A 26463-nucleotide genomic window follows, 5' to 3' on the forward strand; every position below is an offset into this window, starting at 1 on the left:
AGTTCCTGGAGGAACTTCCGGAGGAACTTCCTGAGAGAACTTCCCGAGGAACTTCCGAGGAACTTCCGGAGGAACTTCCGAGGAATCGGAGGAACTTCCGGAGGAACTTCGAGGAACTTCCGGAGGAATTCTGGAGGAACTTCCGGAGGATTCCGGAGGAACTTCCGAGGAACTTCCGAGGAATTCCTGGAGGCGAACTTCCGGAGGAATTCCGAGGAAATTCGGAGGAATTCTGAGGAATTCGGAGGAATTCCTGGAACTTCCGGAGGAATTAAGAGGAATTGCTCGGAGAAACTTCCGGAGGAATTCCAGGAGACTGTCTAGAACTCCTTTCTGGATTCTGTTCAGAACTCTTTCGGGATTCCGATCTGAATCCTCGGATTCGTTCAGAATCCTTTCGGGATTCTGTTCAGAATCCTTTCGGGATTCTGTTCAGAACTGTTCGGGATTCTGATTCAGATTCTTTTGGGGATCTCTGTTCAGAACCTTTCGGGATTCTGATTCAGAATCCTTTCGATTCTGATCAGAATCCTTCGGATCAATGATCTGAGAATCCTTTCTGGGATCTCTGTTCAGAATCCTTTCTGGGATTCTGTTCAGAACTTTTGGATTCGTTGTTCAGAATCCTTTCGATTCTGTTCAGAATCCTCTTTCAGGGGATTCTGTTCCCAGAATCCTTTCGGGATTCTGTTCAGAATCCTTTCGACTCTGTTCAGAATCTTCGATTCTGTTCAGAATCCTTCGGGATCTCTTGTCTAGAATCCTTCGGGATTCTGTTCCAGAATCCTTTCGGGATTCTGTCTCAGAATTCTCTTCGGGATCTGGTCTGAGAACTCTTCGATTCTGTCTAGAATCCTTTTCGGGATTCTGTTCTAGAATACCTCTTTCGGGGATTCTGTGTTCAGAATCCTTTTCGACTTCTGTTCAGAATCCTTCTTCGGGATTCTGTTCTAGAATCCTTTTCAGAGTTCAGAACTTTCTGGATTCTGCCCAGGAATCCTTCGATTCTGTTCAGAATCCTTTCGGGGATTCTGCTGTTCAGAATCCTCTCGGGATTCTGCAATAAGAATCCTTCGGGACTCTTCGATTCAGAACCTTTTCGGGATTCTGTCTAGAATCCTTTCGGGATTCTGTTCAGAATCCTCTTCGGGATTCTGGATTCAGAATCCTTTCGGGATTCTGTTCAGAATCCTTTCGATTCTGTTCAGAATCCTTTCAGATTCTGTTCAGAACCTTCGATTCTGTTCCGAACTTTCAGATTCTGTCTCAGAATCCTTTCGAGATTCTGTTCAGAATCCTTTTCGGGATTCTGTTCCAGAATCCTTTCGATTCGGTTCAGAATCCTTTCGATTCTGGTTCAGAATCCTTTCGGGATTCGGGTTCAGAATCCTTTCGGGATTCGGTTCAGAATCCTTTCGGGATTCTGTTCAGAATCCTTTCGATTCTGTTCAGAATCCTTTCGGGATTCTGTTCAGAATCCTTTCGATTCTGTTCAGAATCCTTCGGGATTCTGTTCAGAACTTTCGATTCTGTTCAGAATCCTTTCGATTCTGTTCAGAATCCTTTCGGGATTCTGTTCAGAATCCTTTCGGGATTCTGGTTCAGAATCCTTTCAGGATTCTGTTCAGAATCCTTTCGGGATTCTGTTCAGAATCCTTTCGGGATTCAATTCAGAATCCTTCGGGATTCTGTTCAGAATCCTTTCGGGATTCAGTTCAGAATCCTTTCGGGATTCGATTCAAGAATTCTTTTCGGGATTCTGTTCAGAATCCTCTTCAGGATTCGGTTCAGAATCCTTTCGGGATTCTGTTCAGAATCCTTCTGGATTCTGTTCAGAATCCTTTTCGATTCTGTTCAGAATACTTTTGGGATTCTGTTCAGAATCTTCGAGATTCTGTTCAGAATCCTTTCGATCTGATTCAGAATCCTTTCGGGATACGACTCAGAATCCTTTCGATTCTGTTCAGAATCCTTTAGGATTCTGTTCAGAATCCTTTCGGGATTCTGTTCAGAATCCTTTCAGGGATTCGATCTCAGAATCCTTTCGGATTCGGTTCAGAATCCTTTGGGATTCTGTTCAGAATCCTTTGGGATTCTGGTTCAGAATCCTTTCGGATTCGGTTCAGAATCCTTTCGATTCGGTTCAGAATCCTTTCGATTCAGTTCAGAATCCTTTCGATTCGGTTCAGAATCCTTTCGGGATTCGGTTCAGAATCTTTTCGGGATTCGGGCTTCAGAATCCTTTCCGGGATTCGATTAAAACCTTCTTTCGATTCTGCCAGAATCCTTTCGGGATTCGGTTCAGAATCCTTTCGGGATCTGATTTAATTTTTGGGATTCTGTTCAGAATCCTTTCGGGATTCTGTCTAGAATCCTTTCTGGACCTGTTCAGAATCCTTTCGGGATTCTGTTCAGAATCCTTTCGGGATTCTGTTCAGAATCCTTTCGGGATTCTGTTCAGAATCCTTTCGGGATTCTGTTCAGAATCCTTCGGACTCTGTTCAGAATCCTTCGATTCTGTTCAGAATCCTTCTGGACTCTGTTCAGAATCCTTTCGGAGTTCTGTTCAGAATCCTTTCGGATTCTTGTTCAGAATCCTTTCGGGGATTCTGTTCAGAATCCTTTCGATTCTGTTCAGAATCCTTTCGGGATTCTGTTCAGAATCCTCTTCGATTCTGTTCAGAATCCTTTCTGGATTCTGTTCAGGGTCCTTTCGGGATTCTGCTCAGAATCCTTTCTGGATTCTGTTCAGAATCCTTTCGGGATTCTGTCTAGAATCCTTTCGGGATTCTGTTCAGAATCCTTCGATTCTGTTCAGAATCCTTTCGCCAGATCTGGTTCAGAATCCTTTCGGGATTCGGTTCAGAATCCTTTCGGATTCTGTTCAGAATCCTTTCGATTCTGTTCAGAATCCTTCGGGATTCTGTTCAGAATCCTTCGGGATACAGAATCCCTGGATTCTGTTCAGAATCCTTTCGGGATTCTGTCTGCAGAATCCTTTCAGGATTCTGTTCAGAATCCTTCGGGATTCTGTTCAGAATCCTTTCGGGATCCTGTTCAGAATCCTTCGGGATTCGGTTCAGAATCCTTTCGGGATTCAGGTTCAGAATCCTTCGGATTCTGTTCAGAATCCTTTCGGATTCGGTTCAGAACCTTTCGATTCGGTTCAGAATCCTTTCGATTCTGTTCAGAACTTTTCCGGATTCTGTTCAGAATCCTTTCCGGGATTCAGGTCAGAATCCTTTCGATTCGGTTCAGAATCCTTTTTCGGTTCAGAATCCTGGAGTTCGATTCGGCACAGAATCTCGTCGGGATTCGATTCAGAATTCTTTCGATTCTGTTCAGAATCCTTTCGATTCGGTTCAGAATCCTTTCGGGATTCCGTTCAGAATCCTTCCGATTCTGTTCAGAATCCTTTCGAGTTCAATTAAAATTCTTTCGGGATTCTGTTCAGAATCCTTTCCGATTCGGTTCAGAATCCTTCGATTCGATTCAGAATTCTTTCGGGATTCTGTTCAGAATCCTTTCGGGATTCTGTTCAGAATCCTTTCGGGATTCTGTTCAGAATCCTTTCGGGATTCTGTTCAGAATCCTTTCGAGATTCTGTTCAGAATCCTTTCGGGATTCTGTTCAGAATCCTTTCGGGATTCTGTTCAGAATCCTTTCGGGATTCGGTTCAGAATCCTTTCGGGATTCGGTTCAGAATCCTTTTGGGATTCTGTTCAGAATCTTTGTGAGATTCGGTTCAGAATCTTTTCGAGATTCTGTTCAGAATCCTTTCGGGATTCTGTTCAGAATCCTTTCGGTATTCTGTTCAGAATCCTTTCGGGATTCGATTCAGAATCCTTTCGGGATTCTGTTCAGAATCCTTTCGGGATTCTGTTCAGAATCCTTTCGGGATTCTGTTCAGAATCCTTTTGGATTCTGTTCAGAATCCTTCGGGATTCTGTTCAGAATCCTTTCGGGATTCTGTTCAGAATCCTTTCGATTCTGTTCAGAATCCTTTCGGGATTCTGTTCAGAATCCTTTCAGGATTCTGTTCAGAATCCTTTCTGGGATTCTGTTCAGAATCCTTTCGGGATTCTGTTCAGAATCCTTTCGATTCTGTTCAGAATCCTTTCGATTCTGTTCAGAATCCTTTCGGGATTCTGTTCAGAATCCTTTTCGATTCTGTTCAGAATCCTTTCGGGATTCTGTTCAGAACTTTCGATTCTGTTCAGAACTTTCGATTCTGATTCAGAATCCTTTCGGGATTCTGTTCAGAATCCTTTTGGGATTAAGTTCAGAATCCTTTTGGGATTAAGTTCAGAATCCTTTCGGGATTCGGTTCAGAATCCTTTCGGGATTCGGTTCAGAATCCTTTCGGGATTCTGTTCAGAATCCTTTCGGGATTCGATTCAGAATTCTTTCGGGATTCTGTTCAGAATTCTTTCGGGATTCTGTTCAGAATCCTTTCGGGATTCGGTTCAGAATCCTTTCGGGATTCGGTTCAGAATCCTTTCGGGATTCGGTTCAGAATCCTTTCGGAATTCGGTACAGAATCCTTTCAGGATTCTGTTCAGAATCCTTTCGGGATTCTGTTCAGAATCCTTTCGGGATTCTGTTCAGAATCTTTCAGGATTCTGTTCAGAATCCTTTCGGATTCTGTTCAGAATCCTTTTCGGGATTCTGTTCAGAATCCTTTCGGGATTCGATTCAGAATTCTTTTCGGATTCTGTTCAGAATTCTTTCGGGGTTCGGTTCAGAATACTTTCGGGATTCGATTCAGAATTATTTCGGGATTCTGTTCAGAATCCTTTCGGGATTCCGTTCAGAATCCTTTCGGGATTCTGTTCAGAATCCTTTCGGGATTCGGTTCAGAATCCTTTCGGGATTCGGTTCAGAATCCTTTCGGGATTCGGTTCAGAATCCTTTCGGGATTCGGTTCAGAATCCTTTCGGGATTCGATTCAGAATTATTTCGGGATTCTGTTCAGAATTCTTTCGGGATTCCGTTCAGAATCCTTTCGGGATTCCGTTCAGAATCCTTTCGGGATTCTGTTCAGAATCCTTTCGGGATTCGATTAAAATTCTTTCGGGATTCTGTTCAGAATCCTTTCGGGATTCGGTTCAGAATCCTTTCGGGATTCGATTCAGAATTCTTTCGGGATTCTGTTCAAAATCCTTTCGAGATTTTGTTCAGAATCCTTTTGGGATTCTACTGTCCTGACGGGATTCTGTTCAGAATCCTTTCCGAATTCAGTTCAGAATCTTTTCCGAATTCAGTTCAGAATCCTGTCAGGACTCTGCTCAGAATCCTTTCGGGATTCTGTTCAGAATCCTTTCGGGATTCGGTTCAGAATCCTTTCGGGATTCTGTTCAGAATCCTTTCGGGATTCTGTTCAGAATCCTTTCGGGATTCTGTTCAGACTCCTTTCGGGATTCTGTTCAGAATCCTTTCGGGATTCTGTTCAGAATCCTTTCGGGATTCTGTTCAGAATCCTTTCGGATTCTGTTCAGAATCCTTTCGGGATTCTGTTCAGAATCCTTTCGGGATTCTGTTCAGAATCCTTTCTCGGGATTCTGTTCAGAATCCTTTCGGATTCTGTTCAGAATCCTTTCGGGATTCTGTTCAGAATCCTTTCAGGATTCTGTTCAGAATCCTTTCGGGATTCTGTTCAGAATCCTTTCAAGATTCTGTTCAGAATCCTTTCAAGATTCTGTTCGGAATCCTTTCGGGATTCTGTTCAGAATCCTTTCAAGATTCTGTTCAGAATCCTTTCGGATTCTGTTCAAGAATCCTTTTCGGGATTCTGTTCAGAATCCTTTTCGGGATTCTGTTCAGAATCGCTTTCAGGATTCTGTTCAGAATCCTTTCAGTGATTCTGTTCAGAATCCTTTCGGATTCTGTTCTAGAACCCTTTCGGGATCTCTGTTCAGAATCCTTTCGATTCTGTTCAGAATCCTTTCGGGGATTCTGTTCAGAATCGCTTTTCGATTCTGTTCAGAATCCTTTGGGGATTCGATTCAGAATTCTTTCGGGATTCTGTTCAGAATCCTTTCGGGATTAAGTTCAGAATCCTGTTGGGATTCAGTTCAGAATCGTGTCTGGATTCGGTTCAGAATCCTTTCGGTATTCTGTTCCAGAATCCTTTCGAGTTCTGATTCAGAATTCTTTCGATTCTGTTCAGAATACTTTCTGGAGTTCTGTTCAGAATCCTTTCGAGTTCTGGTTCAGAATCCTTCGATTCGGGATTCGGTTCAGAATCCTTTCGGGATTCGGTTCAGAATCCTTTCGAGTTCGGTTCAGAATCCTTTCGGAGTTCGGTTCAGAATCCTTTCGAGTTCGGTTCAGAATCCTTTCGGGATTCTGTTCAGAATCCTTTCGGCATTCTTTTCAGAATCCTTTCGGGATTCTGTTCAGAATCCTTTCGGGATTCTGTTCAAAATCTTTTCGGGATTCTGTTCAGAATCCTTTCGGATTCTGTTCAGAATCCTTTACCGAGTTCTGTTCAGAATCCTTTCGGGATTCGATTCAGAATTCTTTCGGGATTCTGTTCAGAATTCTTTCGGGATTCGATTCAGAATTATTTCGGGATTCTGTTCAGAATCCTTTCGGGATTCCGTTCAGAATTCTTTCGGGATTCTGTTCAGAATCCTTTCGGGATTCGGTTCAGAATCCTTTCGGGATTCGGTTCAGAATCCTTTCGGGATTCGGTTCAGAATCCTTTCGGGATTCGGTTCAGAATCCTTTCGGGATTCGATTCAGAATTCTTTCGGGATTCTGTTCAGAATCCTTTCGGGATTCCGTTCAGAATCCTTTCCATTCCGTTCAGAATTCTTTCGATTCTGTTCAGAATCCTTTCGGGATTCGATTAAAATTCTTTCGGGATTCTGTTCAGAATCCTTTCGGGATTCGGTTCAGAATCCTTTCGGGATTCGATTCAGAATTCTTTCGGGATTCTGTTCAGAATCCTTTCGGGATTCGGTTCAGAATCCTTTCGGGATTCTGTTCAGAATCCTTTCGGGATTCTGTTCAGAATCCTTTCGGGATTCGGTTCAGAATCCTTTCGGGATTCGGTTCAGAATCCTTTCGGGATTCGGTTCAGAATCCTTTTGGGATTCTGTTCAGAATACTTTTGGGATTCTGTTCAGAATCTTTTCGAGATTCTGTTCAGAATCCTTTCGGGATTCGATTCAGAATCCTTTCGGGATTCGATTCAGAATCCTTTCGGGATTCTGTTCAGAATCCTTTCGGGATTCTGTTCAGAATCCTTTCGGGATTCTGTTCAGAATCCTTTCGGGATTCTGTTCAGAATCCTTTCGGGATTCTGTTCAGAATCCTTTCGGGATTCTGTTCAGAATCCTTTCGGGATTCTGTTCAGAATCCCTTCAGGATTCTCGTCTGAATCCTTTCGGGATTTTCTTCAGAATCCTTCCGGGATTTCAGTCAGAATCCTTTCGGGATTCTAGTCAGAATCCTTTCGGGATTCTAGTCAGAATCCTTTCGGGATTCTAGTCAGAATCCTTTCGGGATTCTAGTCAGAATCTGATCTAAATTCTTTCTAGTCAAAATTCTTTCGGGATTCTAGTCAGAATCCTTTCGGGATTCTAGTCAGAATCCTTTCGGGATTCTAGTCAAAATTCTTTCGGGATTCTCGTCAGAATCCTTTCGGGGTTCTCGTCAGAATCCCTTCAGGATTCTCGTCAGAATCCTTTCGGGATTCTCGTCAGAATCCTTTCGGGATTCTCGTCAGAATCCTTTCGGGATTCTGTTCAGAATTCTTTCGGGATTCTGTTCAGAATCCTTTCGATTCTGTTCAGAATCCTTTCGGGATTCTGTTCTGAATCCTTTCGAGGATTCTGTTCAGAATCTTTTCGGAATTCTGTTCAGAATCCTTTCGGAATTCTGTTCAGAATCCTGTCGGGATTCTGTCGGGATTCTGTTCAGAATCCTTTCGGGATTCTGTTCAGAATCCTTTTGGGATTCTGTTCAGAATCCTTTCGGGATTCTGTTCAGAATCCTTTCGGGATTTTGTTCAGTATCCTTTCGGGATTCTGTTCAGAATCCTTTCGGGATTCTGGTCAGGATTTCTGTCCAGAATCCTTTCGGGACTCTGTTCAGAATCCTTTCGGGATTCTGTTCAGAATCCTTTCGGGATTCTGTTCAGAATCCTTTCGGGATTCTGTTCAGAATCCTTTCGGGATTCTGTTCAGAATCCTTTCGGGATTCTGTTCAGAATCCTTTCGGGATTCTGTTCAGAATCCTTTCGGGATTCTGTTCAGAATCCTTTCGGGATTCTGTTCAGATTCCTTTCGGGATTCTGTTCAGAATCCTTTCGGGATTCTGTTCAGAATCCTTTCGGGATTCTGTTCAGAATCCTTTCGGGATTCGATTCAGAATTCTTTCGGGATTCTGTTCAGAATCCTTTTGGGATTAAGTTCAGAATCCTTTCGGGATTCGGTTCAGAATCCTTTCGGGATTCTGTTCAGAATCCTTTCGAGATTCGATTCAGAATTCTTTCGGGATTCTGTTCAGAATTCTTTCGGGATTCTGTTCAGAATCCTTTCGGGATTCTGTTCAGAATCCTTTCGGGATTCGGTTCAGAATCCTTTCGGGATTCGGTTCAGAATCCTTTCGGGATTCGGTTCAGAATCCTTTCGGGATTCTGTTCAGAATCCTTTCGGGATTCTGTTCAGAATCCTTTCGGGATTCTGTTCAGAATCCTTTCGGGATTCGGTTCAGAATCCTTTCGGGATTCTGTTCAGAATCCTTTCGGGATTCGATTCAGAATTCTTTCGGGATTCTGTTCAGAATTCTTTCGGGGTTCGGTTCAGAATCCTTTCGGGATTCGATTCAGAATTATTTCGGGATTCTGTTCAGAATCCTTTCGGGATTCCGTTCAGAATCCTTTCGGGATTCTGTTCAGAATCCTTTCGGGATTCGGTTCAGAATCCTTTCGGGATTCGGTTCAGAATCCTTTCGGGATTCGGTTCAGAATCCTTTCGGGATTCGGTTCAGAATCCTTTCGGGATTCGGTTCAGAATCCTTTCGGGATTCGATTCAGAATTCTTTCGGGATTCTGTTCAGAATCCTTTCGGGATTCCGTTCAGAATTCTTTCGGGATTCCGTTCAGAATTCTTTCGGGATTCTGTTCAGAATCCTTTCGGGATTCGGTTCAGAATCCTTTCGGGATTCGGTTCAGAATCCTTTCGGGATTCGGTTCAGAATCCTTTCGGGATTCGGTTCAGAATCCTTTCGGGATTCCGTTCAGAATCCTTTCGGGATTCGGTTTCACATTTCAAATAGAAGTCCATTCCAGATTATCTTGGTTCACGATTAAAGTTTTAACAACTCAATATTTAGTACTGAATCATCAGGAAGAAAATGAGTCCATTGCCCGCGGGCAATAATCTAAGCACATCTGTTGCTTGAAAATGCGATGGAGTAATAAGCTTTCAAGATCCTTCCTCACCGAGCAAGACGGACGCAAAACAGAACAAAAAAAATCACCGCACTCGCTGCTTTCAATTTCACAGAAGATAAAATCTCATTTACATATTTTTAATTACATCAGCTATGGAAATCTTCGCCGTGGAGCTTTTTTCCAGGACGCTTTCTGTTGTTTTTCCTTCACTCCCCCTGGTATCATCTGAAACTGCAAATCATCATATTCCACTAATCCGTGCGCCATGACTACGTCCGTCTGGCAGCCCGCGGGAAATCCTTTCACGTGCAAAATTTTCAGCAACAAAAAAAAGTGTTCACTGGGAAGATAATTACTTTCACTCTCTACGGTGTGCTTTCTCGGTTTCATTAAGATTTTCTCTGGATCGTTTGCTTGTTTGCGTTCGGTCCCGGCATTCCGGAGAAAAATTTCATAATAGCGCACGCTTTCCCTTTTTTCTCGCCGCGCCGTCAGGGGGCTTGTTGAATCCGAGATTTTTAATAAAGCAAACACTCCGGTTGAAATCTTCTCTGTGTGCGAGAAATGTACGTTTCTTTTGAAGTCACGTTTGATACTAATTAGTCAAGTTGGGCTCTTAATGAGAGTATGGCTATTTATAGCAATCAATTTTGTTTGCTCTTCAAGAGGATATCAACGACTAATTAAGAGCTAATGTTTCTGTGCTCGATAAATCAAGCTATTCGCAAGCACAATAAATCCTTCCCAGTATTCTCTACTCAGCTTGATAAATATTTTCCTAGCATTCTTCGAACAAACACAGATCCTGTGAAGAGCAAATCCTTTCAGCATTGCCACCGCAAACCAGCTCCGGACCTAATAAAGCATACCGCCCCATGGGAACGACCATGGGCCGAAAAGCATGGTCGCTTCTCCACATGCGTGTTCACATTTGCTTCCCATCCGCTCCCGGGTGGCAGAAAATCCTTCCAGGAAGCACCAGCTTTCGCAGTAAATCCCCAACATCCACACCGCAGGCTATCAATTTGGACAAAGGACATTTCTCGCAAAATTACGTTCCTGCCCTGCCTGCCCTGTGCGGTTGGCCGTTTTCCCTCCGAGCTCCGACTAGGTAGAAGTTGTAAGAAGCTGAGAACTAGGAGCAGGACGGTCGATGTTTTCCGATATTGGACCGTAATCGAGGCACGATGGAAGGCCATTTACTATTATAATGTCCGAGGATGGGGTTTACCGGGTCGTGCGGGTTTGGGGACGGCCGGACCGGCTTGCATTGTCTTTGTGTTGGATGCTTTTATTATTGAATTACTGGTTCGTAAATCATAAATTTATTTTCCCATTTCGCATTATTGGATGGAATATATGGTCGAACGCCAATGAAGGCGTGGTGTGACCGATTTGCAAGTGTTTATTTCTAGATTTAAGTTGTTAGGTTAACTACATGCGATACATGCGTTGAATTATGTAGAGCTGATTGCCATAAATAATCTGTTATAAATTCGAATAAAAAGACGAAAAACACAAATAACAGCAGATAACAGTCAGCAGAAATAAGGACTCTGAGAATATTTCGTATCCAGATTTTGATATAAATAATTTTAGGAATAAATCTTCATTTGGTAGGCTGACCAGATCATTTCTGTGAAAAAACGGGACAAACGCACTTGCAAAACGGGACATATAGAAAAAAAAATCGCTGCGAAAATTTCAAAATTTTATGGACTCAATTTTCATTTTCCATGTAAGCAGTTAGACTTAATTTTTCGAGTGAATCATTCACCACCATTACCTTCTATTGTATTAAGTTATAAAAAATACTAAACTACAAATATTTCACTCTTCAAAGGGGCGCGGAAAAACACAAAAGAATAAAAAATCACGCATTTCTCAAAATATTTTTTCATACCGGTCTGGTCATTAGAGAGATAAGAAAAAATAATTTCAAGAAAAACAATCTGTCAAAAGACAAATTCAAAAAGAGTAATTGGGTGGGATTATTGAATTCTTAAACCGCTGAAACCCTTTTTATGAATATAAGTGCGGAAAAATCTACGGACAAGAATAACAACAATCTCAACACGGAAAGAATATTAATTAAATGTAATTTAAATTATTTCCATGAACATGGTTGGCACATGTAAATAAATGTCAAACCTAATAAATTCACAGCCCTTTTTGATCGAAATTGATTTATATGACGCTAAAAGTAGCCTCACACCTCGGGAATCTTGTCCATTGCTTTTTTCCATGTGCTTCCAAAAAGGCGGAAGTCGTGCAATTTTGTCGCGAAAAGTAAAACAAATCCTGGCTAATCTATAGGCTGGTTTACAGTTCGAACTCTCGGAGATATCCACCGGATTGTATTTTGAATCGGGCCGAAATTCTAATTTCCTATAATGGAGTCCCATAAATCTCGCCCACACTTATGGAAGCGAAATTTGCAGACAACCTCCTGATCTGTAAACTAGTCTTAAAGTACGGGAGGACCGAAATCCGAACAAATTTTCCCTCGGTTTGAAACTGCCTTAAACTTGATTTTGAAAAGCTGATTTATGAATTATTTTTTAATGTCGTCGCGCCTCGTTTTTTGTTACAGTGGATGGTTTCAAAATATTTAGAATTATTCAGAAAGACTAAAATGTAATAAAGAAAATATGTAGAAAAGCAGATTTAAAAAAAATAGAACTTACTTCCCAAGAAAAAAAATCACTCAATCAGGAAATTAGAATGTCTGTTCCTGCGCTTCATTTCATTGACGTTGAGGCGTGACTTGATTTTCAGGATAAATGTACTTGCCTACCAAGTTACCGATTCAATTCAGTCCACTGATGAAATTGGCCAAATTTTAAAGCCTTCGAAAAAAGCAGAAAAAAGAAATTACAAAAAATTATGAAATAAAACTGTACGAAAAAATCTCCCATTGTCACCTGTTGTCATTAACTCTTAAAAGCCTTAAGAAATGTATATCCATGCAAAATAAATAACGGCATAAATAGCGTTCTTTTAAAAGCAACACTAATAATATAACATCTCACATTTGTCCACTTTTGGGTTTTGTCCACTTTCTTTGTATTTGGTTTTAGATTACTGCCTAAAATATTGTATTTGTTTGAATAATATTTTCGAGCTCTTTGGAAGAATCCGTGTTAAACTTATACCCATAAAAAAATTCTAAAATAAAGTTAAAGAAAAATCTTTGAAAAAATCAATGAAAAAACGGGACAAATTGAAGATTTTTCAAATTACGACGGGACAGCACAATAAGGTCCAAAAAACGGGACTGTCCCGTTAAATACGGTACGTATGGTCAGCATATCATTTGGCCAACTTGCATGTAAAATGAATTATGGCCATCTTTTATGAATTTCGTATTAGGTTTATGAGCTATTTTGATTCTAAATTGATTCGTTTTGAAGTACTATCAACCACTTTGAAATTTAAATACATTAATGTATGAAGGATTTAAAAATCCTGAGAAAAATTACAATGTTTATTGCAACATAGTCGTTAGCAAATTAATAACATTATTCAAAACCTGATTCAAATCAAAGCACCATGAAACTGCTAAATTAGACTATCTGACAATTTGCCAATTGACAATAACTAATGTTTCCTGAAATCTCTTGTCTTTTCAGGTAAGAACCCTCGAGTATAATTCGAACGATAGATGAGCAGCCGCTCGGTAAGAGTAAGTTCAGTCTTCCACATACATCGGTCACACACAACAGTTATACTTTAGCTCCAGTTGACAGCAGTGCAGACCATACAACTCCTATTGCTTCCACGAAACAAACATCTTGGCGACAGTTCCCGGGCAGAAGCAATAAACAGAATAACAAAACATGATATGGACTTGATTGATATAAGAGATAAAAGAACAGGCAACAATATCAAAAATTTGCACCGAAATATCATTTAAATATCAAGATATGCTATGGATAAGAACAAACTAATGGCACATGATATTGATCACTTATTACAAATAGCATAACTTGATCTTCTCATGATATTTTAGTGCAAAATATTGATATTATCGTCTGATCTTTTATCTCTTATATCAATCATGTTAATATCTCATTTTGCTATCTTATCAACATTTGATATTATTGAGCTATTTTCTTCTACTCGGGTTGCTGTTCAGCTCCCTGCAACAGATACAGGGCACTAAATCCGTGGTAAACTTCACACATAGCGCGGTAGATTTCGTGGCGGTTTTTGGACTCGGAAGTGGACTTAGACTTGCTGCATACCGTCATAAGCAGCAGAATTTGTTGCAGCTTCTCCAAAGATTCAGAACAGCATCAAAACGTCCATAAAAAAAGGTGTGGGTAATGTTTGTGTTCCTTTCAACACTCTTTAAATAATAGCCAGTGTTATATTGGTTGAGTGCTGTACTAAGAGGGTTCATGGCAAGGCAAAATCATATAGAACTGAAGGTATCGTCTGATGCTGAGAGTTATGAACCGTTAAACCTTTTCTCCATTGGTAATGTGTAGGTACAAATGCAGTACTTTAAGCAGGTACGAGTGAGGTTTTGAGTCGTACGCCTCCTGATAGTCGATATACGCCATTAGGGTCTCGCCGACATTTCTCACTAACACGAACGCAGGTTCGTGGTTGCAAACAAACCCATTTGATTTTGCCGTGACAGCTGCTCGTGGTTGCAAACAAACCGAGTAAAAGTGTGAGTGAAACGTGCGTGTACGTACACGATCGCTGAAAGCCTAATTCTCTGGTTTCTTTGCTTGTGATTGACCTACCCGACAAGGACTGCGTCAATGATGACCTGCTCCTTGCAGCCTCGTCGGTTGCGCGGCAACCTTTTTGTTTCTCGGTCTCCTGGGTGTTGACGTTGCAATGTGTTTGCATCTTCTTCGTCATTACCAATGAAAGCTTTCGAATGACTCATAATTAATCTGTACTTGGCTGAGTTCAAAGTGTTCCGATCCTTCGGTAGAAGAATAATGACACCCCTACTGATGATTTCTGTTTACTGTCCAGGGTCATCAAATGCCGTGTTTAAGCATTGCGCCATCCATCCGTGCGAAGTTCAGGCGATATCACATTTTTAACAACATTGCGAACAAGCTTTGTTAATCGATTCCCCTGCTTGTAACTACTGTGTTAATCGATCGATTTCCGACCGCAAGTGTGGCGATACGGATCTTGGTGTCCTGTGGTTGCAGCTACGTGGGTTTGTTTACGTGTTTTTGTACTTTGAGGCGTTCGTGTCCACCTCTCTCATCTTGCGGGTGCATTCGCAATTCCAACGTCCTTATAGCAACTACTACCACAGAACACACGATAAACTGCAGCTCTTCAAGGTTATCTACAGTTTAAGGAGTTTGGATGTTTACTCATCAACTCAACTCATCAACCGATAAGAGTACGGCAACTTGGGTATCCGGTGTCGGGACATGATGTCTGTTTCAGGAAACTGTGTAACTGCTGTGCTTATATGATATTATATGTATTTTCTTATATGTATTCTCTTCGGAATGATAACAAAATTCTTTCCATAATACTGGCGGGATTCTATTCTTGTCGAGATTCTCTCCGGGGTTCTATTCGGATACCTGGTGGGATTCTTTCCATAATCCTCACAGGATTCTCTTTATAATCGGGATTCTTGCAGAATTATTTTCCGAAGCCTGGCGGGATTGTCCCCAAATCATTGCGATTCCCTCAGAATCCTTGCGGAATTCTCTCAGAATCCTTGTGGGATTAGCTTCAGAAACCTGTCATGATTCCTCTCAGAATCCTGTCGTGATACGTTTAAATAAATTGCTGGGATTTCGTTATGAATTCTGGCTGGATTCTTTTCAGCATACTAGCGGAACACTTTTAAAATCCTAGTAGAATTATTTCCGTAATCTAGGCGGGATTCTCTTAAGAATTTTGGCGGGACGATATTCACACTTTTGACATGATTATTTTCAAAGTTCTGGCGGAATTATATTCAAGATCCTGGCAGAATTCTTGATAGGATTCTAACTAGAGTCCGGACGGATTCGCTTCAGAATCCTGGCGGGATTGTATTTCGAAATTAGGAAGCTCACCGTTTTTTTTTTAATCCTGGCAGAATTCTATTAAGCTTCCTGTGCCTGATTGGAATAACTGTGGGAGTTATCTCTATAGCAGTGTTCTCTCCTAATGCAATTTTCTCCAGATTCAGGGCGGGATTTTGTTTAAATCCTAGCGGAACTCTCTTCAGACTCATGGCAAGGTTCTATTCGGAGTCCTGGTGAGATTAATCCTGGCGCGATTTTCTCTATATTCAAGACGGGTTTTTTTCAGATTCCTGGCGGTATTCTCTTCAAAGTCCTGGCGGGATTATTTTCAAAATTCTGGTGGTATTTTCTTCAGAATCTTGGCGGGATTCTCCAGAATCTTGACGTAATTTTCTCAAAATCCTGAATCTCTGTCCAGAATGCTATTATGATTCTCTTCAGAATAGTTGTGGGATTCTCTCCAGAATGCTGATGAGATTATCTTCAGTTTCTATTCAGATTACTGGTGGAATTCTCTTTAGAAACCTGGTAAGATTCATTTCAGAATCCTGGGGTATTCTGTTCAGATTTCTGGCAGGACTCTCCAAAACCTGGACGATTTTTTTCAGAGTCTTGGTGGGATTCTCTCCATAATACTGGTGGCTCTCTCTGTAGAATCCTGGCTGAATTTTCTCAAGAATCCTTGAGCTTTCTTAGAAAGCTGGTGGGATTTTCTCCAGAATCCAGGCGAGATTCTATCTAGAATCCAGGCTAGATTATCTTCAGAATCTTGGCAGGATTTTCTTAAGAATCTTATCGGGATTTTCTTCAGAGTATTGTCGAGATTCTCTTCAAAATTCTGGTGGGATTCTCTTCAGAATGCTCTCTCTGTAGAATCTTGGAAAAATTTTCTAAAGAATCCTGGCGAGATCATTTAAGGAATCCAGGCAAGATTTTCTCCCGAATCCTGGCGGAATCCTAGCGGGGTTCTCTACAGAATTTTACTTTTACTTATGGATCCTGTACACCTCCGGTGGTGCAAAGGGCCGACTTGAAAGATCTCCATCCTGAGCGATGCCCGGCTATCGCTTTAACCTGTTGCCAGGTTAGATTTCGGTCGACTTCTTTTATTTCTTTATTATTTCTCTACAGAATCCTATTGCGATTTTCTCAGAATGCTGGCGGAATTTTCTCTAGAATCCAGGTTAGATTCTCTTTAGAATCTTGGCGGGGTTTTCTTTAGAATCTTCTCGGGATTTTCTTCAGAATATTGTCGGGATTCTCTTTGGAATCCTGGTGGAATTCTCTTCAAAGTTCTGGCAGGATTCTCTTCAGAATATGGGCATGATTCTTTCCAGAATCCTGGCGTAATTATTTCAAAATTTTGGCGGGATTCTCTTCAGAATCCTGGTGGATTCACTCCAGATTTGTGGCGGGATTCTCTCAGAATCCTACCGGGAATCTCTCTAGAATCCAGTCTAAATTTTCTTCAGAATGTTTACATGATTCTTCACAAAATCCTGGAAAGATGCTCTCCAGAATCCTGGCGGAGTTCTCTCAGAATATTGAAAATTTTCTCCAGAATCCTTGCGGGATTTTTCCCAGCTTCCTGGTAGATTTTTTTTCCATAATCCTCACGGGAATCATTCCCACTTCCTGGCGGATTATCTTCAGATCCTTGGCGGGATTTTCTCCAGAATCCATGCTAGATTTTCTTCAGAACCCAGGCATAATTTTCTTCCGAATCTTGTCGGGATTCTCTTTAGAACCCTGACGAAATTTTTCCTGAATCCTGGCGTAATTCTGTTCAGAATCCTGGGGAGATTACTTTCAGAATCCTGGCGGGATTCTTCAGATTCTTGACGGATTTTTCTCAGAATCATGTCAATATTCTCTTAAGAATGGTAGTGGAATTTTCTCCTGAATGCTGGCGGGATTCTCTCCAGAATTTTGGCATGATTCTCTTCATAATCCTGCCATGATTCTCTAAGAATCCAGGCGGGGTTGTCTTCAGAATCCTGACGAGATTTGCTCCAGTATCCTGGCGGGATTCTTTTCAGAATCCTGGAGGGTTTCTTTCCAGAATCCAGGCTAGATTTTCTCCAGAATCCTGGCATAATTCTTTTAAGAATCCTGGCAGGATTCTTTTCAGAATCATCGCAGATTTTTTTTTTCAGAATCCTGGCAGGATGCTTCTGAGGATCTTGGCGAGATTCTCTCCAGAATCTTGGCGAGATTTTCTCCAGAACCCTGACGGGGCTCTCTTGAGAATGCTAATAGGATTTTCTGCAGAATCCTGGCTGGTTTCGTTTCAACATCCTGGAGGGATTGTCTCCAGAATCCTGGCAGGTTTTATTTCAGAATCTTGGCGACATTCTCTCCAGAATCCTGGGTGGGTTCTTTTCAGCATCCTGATGTGATTCTCTCAGAATCCTGTAGTGATTTTTTCGGAATGCTGGCGGGATTTTCTTTATAATCCTGGCGAGAGTCGCACATAATCTTGAGGGATTCTCTCAGAATCTTGGCGAGACTCATTCTGAATTTTGGCAAGATTCTCTCTGAACCGTGGAAGAATTCTCTTTAAATTCCCGGTGGGGTCCTTTCCAGAATGTTGGCGAGATTCTTTTCAGAATCCTGGCGGAAATCTCTGCAGAATTCTGGCGAGATTCTTATCGGAATTCCAGCGGGATTTATTGAGAAACCTGGTAGATTTTCTAAGAATCCTAGCGGGATACTTTCTGGTGGGGTTCTTTCCTGCAGAGTTGTCCTACACAGCGGAAATCTTTTCAAAATCCTGGCAGGATTCCCTATAGAATCATTGCGAGATTCTTTTCATAATCCTGGCAGGGTTCACTTCAAAATTCTTGCGAGATCCTCTCAGAATCTTGGCGCGATTCTCTTTACAACCCTTGAGTGGTTCTCTCCAGAATCCTGGTGTGATTCTCTCAGAATGCTGGTGGTTCTGTGTTGCAGAATTCTGGTGGATTTCTTTCCAGCTTCTAGGCGAGATTGTCTCCAGAATCCAGAATCCAGAAGTTTGGCAGTATTCTTTCCAGAATAATGGCAGGATTCTCTTCAAAATCTTGATGTGGTTCATTCCAAAATGTTGGCGGGATTCTCCTCAGAGTTCTGACGAGATTCTCTACAGAATCTTTGCTGGATTATCTCCAAAATCCTGGTGGGATTTTCTTCAAAATTCTGGCGAGATTCTTTTTAGAATCCTGGCGGGATTCTCCGCAGAATTACGTTGAGATTCTCTTCGGAATTCGGCGGGATTCTCTTTAGAATTCTAGCGGAATTTCTTTAGAAACTTGGCAGATTTTCTAAAAATCCTAAAGGGATACCTTCTAGGTGTGTGGTACTAGCCAGGATGGTAGTGAACATTATGACGTGTGCTGAATATGGCATGATAAACCTCCATGCATATACTTACCGTGAGCCTTTTCCTAATCATCCAAGTAGCCACGATGCTGCCTTACCTCAATCAGTTTCTGACTGTCAAACAGACTGGACGAGCAGCTCGGAGTGGCAGCTCGGAGTGATCTCTTTCCGCCGGTATTTAAGTCTTCACAATGGCGATCCTGCCAGCAGAATTTTCACGATTTTCAGAACCTAAAAAAAACTGGGCAAAAAGAGATCACTCTGAGCACAAATTGCAGTGTTTGTGTAAGTGTTTTTAACTTATAATGACTAAAGTGATTTTATTTAGCGGTTCAGCAGATTTGTTTGAAGCAGTAAGTATGATTGATAACGGGTCAGAAAAACCGCGCAGATAGCAGGTCGGTTGGACTGCATACAAAGCGAGTCGATAAAACCCCGTGCAGATAACGGGTCAGAAAGACCGCGCAGGAAGCGGGTCGCAGAGACTGCGCAGGAAGCGAGTCGGAAGGACCGCGCAGGAAGCGAGTCGGAAGGACCGCGCAGAAAGCGGGTTGGAATGACCGCGCAGATAGCGGGTCAGTTGGGCCGCGCAAGTTGCAGGTCGGGAGGACAGAAAGCCGACAGGTCGGACAGGTCGGAGAGGCCGCGCAGGAAGCGGGTCGGAGAGACCGCGCAGGAAGCGGGTCGGAAGGACCGCGCAGAAAGCGGGTCGGAATGACCGCGGGTCGACCGGGTCGGAATGACCGCGCAGATAGCGGGTCAGTTGGGCCGCGCAGATATCGGGTCGGAAATACCGCACAGATGGTGGGTCGGAAAGACCGCACAAATTGCGGGTCATTATGACCGCGCAGATATCGAGTCGGGAGGACCGCGCATGTATCGGTTCATTAGGATCGCGCAGATAGCGGGTCATTAGGATCCCACAGATGGTGGGTCGGTAGGACTGCGCAAAAGTAGTCTTATAGGACCATGCACCAGAGTTGATAGGACTGCACAAAAGCGAGTTAATAGGAGCGCGTACAAGTTGATAAGTTGAATCATCTCTTGGAATCAATGTCGACAATTTGTGATTATTGTTTTACGTTGTTGAGATATTGTGTAGTGTATCAAATTATGTGTTTGGGACACTGTGATGAAATAAATTAATAAAGAAATAGCGGTTGAATAGAACCAAGACCATATAAGGTATTCATTATCGCGCATAACTAGTCAACAAGGTCAGGTTTAGCGGATGTGTGCTACCGCGCAGAATGATTAAACAACGTCCTGTCACGGTCGCCAGCTCTGGTTCTCACAAGTTCTACTACCATTTTCACGGGTCCTACAACAGATTATAGGAGTGATTCTATAAGTGAGGCCATTTTGCCCCGAGGGTGCATTATGCACTATTCTCCCCTACCTAAGATGGCAGTGGCATCACCGGTGGATAGGAAACCTTGGGCCAACAACATACTGTTCCCAAAACATCAATTTGTTGGAGAATCCAACAATGAAAGAATACGGACATGGAACGTATTAACCCTAGCCCAGCCGGGTAAATTGACACAACTTTCCAATGAGGCACGCCGCATGAACCTTGAGATCTGAGATCTGACTGAGGGAAGTCTTTTGGCCAAACTTCTGAGAACACAAATGCCATCGGGACAAATTCTGCTATTCTCTGGTTTACGGGATGAACACGCTTCCCGGAATAGTGGAGTTGGCTTCCTACTAACCGCCCAGGCACACTCTGCGCTGATTATGTGGGAACTTATAAATGAAAGGATAATCCAAGGATAATCTGTTACCAAGTTTAAAATACGGGTCCGAAACCTTACTATGATCGAAATCTTCTTTTCATTGGCATCACTGGGACATTTCCGCCTCGCAGCTTAGTGTTCATTTAGCACTTCTACACTTATTAACTGCGAGGTTTCTTAGCCAAGTTACCATTTTTACATTCGTGTATCTTGAGGCAAACACGATAATACTTCTATGGTCAAGGAAGTCGAGAAAAAGTCCAACCCGAAAATGTCCCAGACCGGACCGGGAATCAAATCAAACCACCTTCAGCATGGTCCTGGTTTGTAGTCACGCAGCTTGCCGCACGGTCAAGCCCCTATAGAAATCTAAACTGGCAACAAGTTAAAGCGATAGCTGCCATCACTCAGGGTGAAGCTCTTTGAAGTCGGCCCTTTGCACCACCGCACCGGGTTTTACAGAGGACCCATAAGTAAAGTAAGTCAATCAAATGAAATGAAGTTTAAAAGTAACTATAATGTTTTGAAAATATGCTAAATAACTAATACTAACTATTATTTTGAAATCAATCATAAATGAAGGCGTAAACATATTTTTGCAAGAATTTTATATTGGAAATCTGACGTATACTTTTTTTTTGGAGAGGAAGGTGGATGTGTGGTACTAGCCAGGATGGTAGTGAACATTATGACGTGTGCTGAATATGGCATGATAAACCTCCATGCATATACTTACCGTGAGCCTTTTCCTAATCATCCAAGTAGCCACGATGCTGCCTTACCTCAATCAGTTTCTGACTGTCAAACAGACTGGACGAGCAGCTCGGAGTGGCAGCTCGGAGTGATCTCTTTCCGCCGGTATTTAAGTCTTCACACTAGGGGGAGGGGTTTCTTTCCTGCAGAGTTGTCTTACACAGCGGAAATTTTTCCAAAATCCTGGCAGGATTCTTGTGGAAATCGGCTTCAATGCTGCCGACCAGATTGTACCGACCGGATTATTCACCTGCTGCTCTACTCCGACGTCCTGTCCGCCCGATGGTTCGAAGAAAATAGAGGGGGAGTCATGGCTTACTATGCGCTGATTGAAAACCGTAGATTACTCGTGCATAGTGCAATCTATAGATAGTAGAATCTGTAGATGAGCGAAAGCATGGCTGAGTCGATTTTTTTGACCGTGCACGCGCGCATATGACGTCACAGCCCTTAACATTTCCATTGAAATCGTGACGTCATGCTCGTTTGGAGACACGTTTGACAGTCGTTTGGAGACAGAGGATTTATCTTCGCTCATCTATATATTCCACTATCTATAGTGCAATCGTTAAAGGGATAGATGAATCCATATTCATTCATCTGCTAACATGCTAGGGCTATGTCTCTCAAAACACGCTAAGGGTTACCCCTCAATTCAACAGAAATATTGCGGAATTCACAGATTTCTCTTCAAAATCCTTGCGAGATCCTCTTCATAATCCTGGCGAGATTCTCTGCAGAATCCTGGCTGGATTCGCTGCAAATTCCTGTTTAGATTTTCCTCATAATTCTGACAGGATAAGATTTTCTTCTGGAAACTACCGAGGTTTTTTTTTGGGATTCTGGAGTTGTTCTCTGTGAACTTGTTGCACGAATCTCTTAGGAATTCTTGTCAGGATTTAACAGTCCTCAGGATACCAGGATTTTGAGAAAAATTCCGCAGGGATACCGTTGAGAATATCGCTGGGTTTCAGAAGACAATCTCAGGAGGATTCGAAACGAAACCTGTCAGAATTGTGAAAAGAATCCGATTTCAAAGAACATCCTTTTACTGTTTACAACAAAAGGAAGACAGCACGATCAGCAATTTTCAAAAATAGGTGGACAAGGGACATGTATTCGAAGTCAAGACCCGCCAATACTTCCCTTATAGGTTTGGTTGCTTTCCTCGGACACGGAGATATTTAGTTAGCGCAGATCTGGCCACGATGCTCCTCGCACGCCCACACGACATGGTCAATGTCCTGATAATCTGCGCCGCAAACACAGAAATTGCCTTCTGAGAGCCCCCCTTGGAAAAGATGTGCATTTAAAGAATATTGATTGGACATTAGACGACACATGGTTCGAATGAAGTCTTGTCCCAAATTTAATTTTTTGAACTATGGCTGCTTCGACACCTGTTGGCGAATTGAATACAACCATTTACTCATCTCCCCATTTGACCATTTTTGTTGCCATCTGATAAAGGTTTCCTGACAAACTAATGATCCTTCTAAAGTTCTGGAAATTATTTTTAAAGCTTTTAGTTGTAAATTATTTAGAGAAAGTTCAGCCGAGAAATTTATTTGCAAGTTCAGCTGAGCCTACAGATTTTTTTTTTCAAATTAAATATTTTTTGCCTTTCTCGTACAACAAAGTTGTACCGAAAGGCTATCATTTCACTCGGAAAACGAACTTTTTATAGAAGCATCGGAGACCCATAGTGTTATATACCAATCAACTCAGCTCGACGAACTGAGCACATGTCTGTCTGTCCGTGTGTATGTATGTGTGTATGTGTGTGCACAAAAGCTAAGAAAAACATTAGACAACTTTTCATATAGTAATCTTTAACCGTTTTTCTCGCAACAAGTTTTATTCGATAGGGGACAAAGCCTTGTTGATCACTATTGAATTTCATAACTATCGACCGCTGCTTTTGAAAGTTATGAAGAAAATGGTACATCGAATCATATATGCCCCTAAGGTTGGTGTCTTGACTAAATGCGAGAAAGGCAGCATCACTACTCGTTTTTTTTTTATAAATTTAAGGCGAATTGTTCGCTTGTGCAAAATAATTTGAATAGTTTCTGTGGCAGGTATAAGCAACGGCCACTCCATTCTTACTGCAAGTGCCACAGGAGGAGCGTTTTTGGCACTAAGATAGCCACATTGTTGCAAGTTGAACCTGCTTGATCGTACAATTTGTGCTACCCTGACAGAGAATTTCTTGTGGTGTCAGCGTTTGCTTTCTACGAGTTGGGGTATGGCGAGTAGGAATACTATTCCATTCGAATATGAATATTCAGCTCGAAGTTTTCTGTGTTTTATTTTGTAGCCACAGCCATTGTTCCTTTCAAACAGATGTAACAAATTGATCTCTGTGTTAAACAACATTAAATTATAGGTTGTTTGTAATTTACACGTGGTGCAATTTCACAGATCATATTAAGCCGTATCGACCTGAGCGAAGAAAAAAAACAAATTGCTTTCATGTTGTCAATTTTTGACGTAGTGGTCTGGATCTATCATTACTATGCTAGTACGGGATTTAGAACACATCTTGGGACTTGTGATGAGATCCTCTTATCCCGAGTTATTCCGATGGGTCATTGTGTAGGAGGCAGTTTTTGGCCAAAACTTCTTCTCTGGCAATATGTAGTCCAATCCAACAAAATCAAATTAGTCATTTTTGTTGTGAAATTTGTAAATACAATGTTGCTGTTGGTTCGCATTAAAATGTGGTGAATGTCATTCATGCCAAAGGAAATCCTCAATTCGCATTCGAGTTTCAACTTTCTTTTCGCCAAATTAAATCACACTACATCAACAGCCCGTACCGTATAGGTCTAACAGCCATCACGACTTTAACTCGGCATTCACTGCACAGACCGGCTGGTTACACCGTATTTTATGTACATCGAGACGAGGGCCCTCATCCCAAATTAAATTCACTCGCATCGCGACACTTCAAGCGTCAAAAACTCTTATCTTTTCCCTGTCATAAATCGCATTTGAGCGTTTATGCCAGCCTTGCTTGTATACACAGCTCTGCACAAAACAAGATTCGCCGGATTCGTCTGTGCAGATATATGTAAGAAAGTACCTACGTTTGCTTAGCGGTGTGGTGGCGGTGGTAACGGCTGCCGGTACATCACATTCGCATCGTTCAGCCATCCGAACGAGTTATTTTCACTTGCCAAAAATAAGATTTCCTGCTTCAGCCATTCCCGCCCGCTTCGCCCCACTGGAGGAATGGATTTCATTTCAATCTAATTTCTTCGCCACACTCCGAGGGACGCGACAAGTTATGATCAAGTGATACCGAGCTCGCAAATAGACTTCTCACAATTATTTGCAATTGAGAGCCCGGTTTGGCACGGAAGAAACACATTTACCCATGCGGGTATTCCTGTTTCGAAAATTGTCGCTTCTACTGGCGAAGAATTTGTAATGTTTATGGGATGATGAGACTTGTGTAGTGGTGCGTTTTCTGCTTGGAGTGTTTTCCACCAAAGCGTGTTAATTGAGCTACAAGTTATTGCTGTATTCATCGCTGACAAGCAGATTAGATTCGACGAAAGAGTTTCCACTTGAGCAAGACTTCAAAACCACCCTCTGAAAGCTAAAATCCTTAGTAACAGCTGCCGCCTACACATCAGTTTGACATTTGACATCTTCCTCCCGCACAGGAATAAAATGTAAGCCTTAGAGCTTCATGACGATGACGACGACGACGACTACGGTGTTGTTGGCAAGCATTTCACGAGTCAGTGCACTCCTGACAGCACACATGTTTTTCAATTTTCCCATTCCGGTCGGGGATCGAATCAAAAGTCCTCCCGCGCTCGGGAAAACTTCGTTCGGGGAAAAGTGTCCCGACCAGGCAGAGTTCTGTGCGGTGTGCAGTTATCGACCTGAAAATAAAAACATGTATCAGCCAACCATAATACGATGTTTTCTCGCCAACATAAACCAGGGCAATGCATTTCGCTTGTCATGGTCACTCTCAGTCATTGCGTTTGCCGCCGTCCTCGCTGTCCTCGTCGGTGTCGTCGTCGTTGCGGATCGATGTTGCTACATTTGAACGCTATGGAATTTATAAATTCAATTACCCCTCCCGCCTCACCAACGCATTTCGGGCGGCACATCCCTTCAAGCGTTAGGGCAGTTCAAATTTTAGAACAATTCTTGCGTTGCAGCACTCATGTCTCTATTGTAGTCCGCCCTAGTGATCATACGCCCCATTATCACTGCTTTAGTGGGTGAAAGAGATATGATACCGGACGGGGATGCCACTCCGAAAGATACCATATCGCACGCCACCCAACCGCCGCCGTTGCCGCCGCCAGATTGCACTCTCTTTGGGGACACTTTGCGGGAGGAATGCTGCAGTTGGGGCGGCGGCGGTGCTGTGGCGTGCGGTTGTACACATTTATGGTTAGCCCACCAGCGCAGCGCAGCGGTGTCCATCGAAGTCCGCGGTGCGTGGTGTTGTGAAGTCGTGTACGTACACATGTGCGGGTTGTCGGTTTAATAAATCAATTTAATAATTTGTTGAACCAATTACGCGCTGTTTGATACACAGTCATTTAGGTGACGGCAGGCCTGGCTCTGAATATTGCACGGAGTTCTTGAATTATCGTCTTACAGTAAACTTAGTATCAAGATTCAATACAGATAAGCCTCCTAGTATTATACGTTTTGAGCTAAATCGCTTTTATCTTTTCAAGTATTTTTAATCTTTCAAATTATTACAGAAGTTTCCGACCAGTGTATTGTTGTTTTAATGTTATAAATAAATGCTAGTAGATTTTCCTGGAGAGAACACTGATACTTGAGGAGAAGTATTTGTAAAACATTCAAGCTGTCAAGTTGTCAGCTACATGCAAATCCTGACCCAACGAATACCCTTCCCAATATCCAACTTTTTGCAGGGCATTTTGGCAAATTTATAAACAGTGAAAGAGTAACAGATAAATTTCTGGAAGTAAAAACTAGCAAAGATAGCAAGAAATCACAGGTAAACTTCGATATAACATACATTTGGATTTCAAAGTTGTACCTTGGATCGAATTGTACGTTATATCGAAACATGAATATTCATTCTTATTTTACAGTACTTGAATGTTGTTCAACCTTGTACTTTGTGGAACAGGTTTTTTGCGAACAATTCCTACAAATTTGTTCGAATTAAAGAAGAAAAAATACCCTT

The sequence above is a fragment of the Armigeres subalbatus genome, chromosome 3 (genome assembly GCF_024139115.2).
Source record: "Armigeres subalbatus isolate Guangzhou_Male chromosome 3, GZ_Asu_2, whole genome shotgun sequence".
Classification (NCBI taxonomy): Eukaryota; Metazoa; Arthropoda; class Insecta; order Diptera; family Culicidae; genus Armigeres; species Armigeres subalbatus.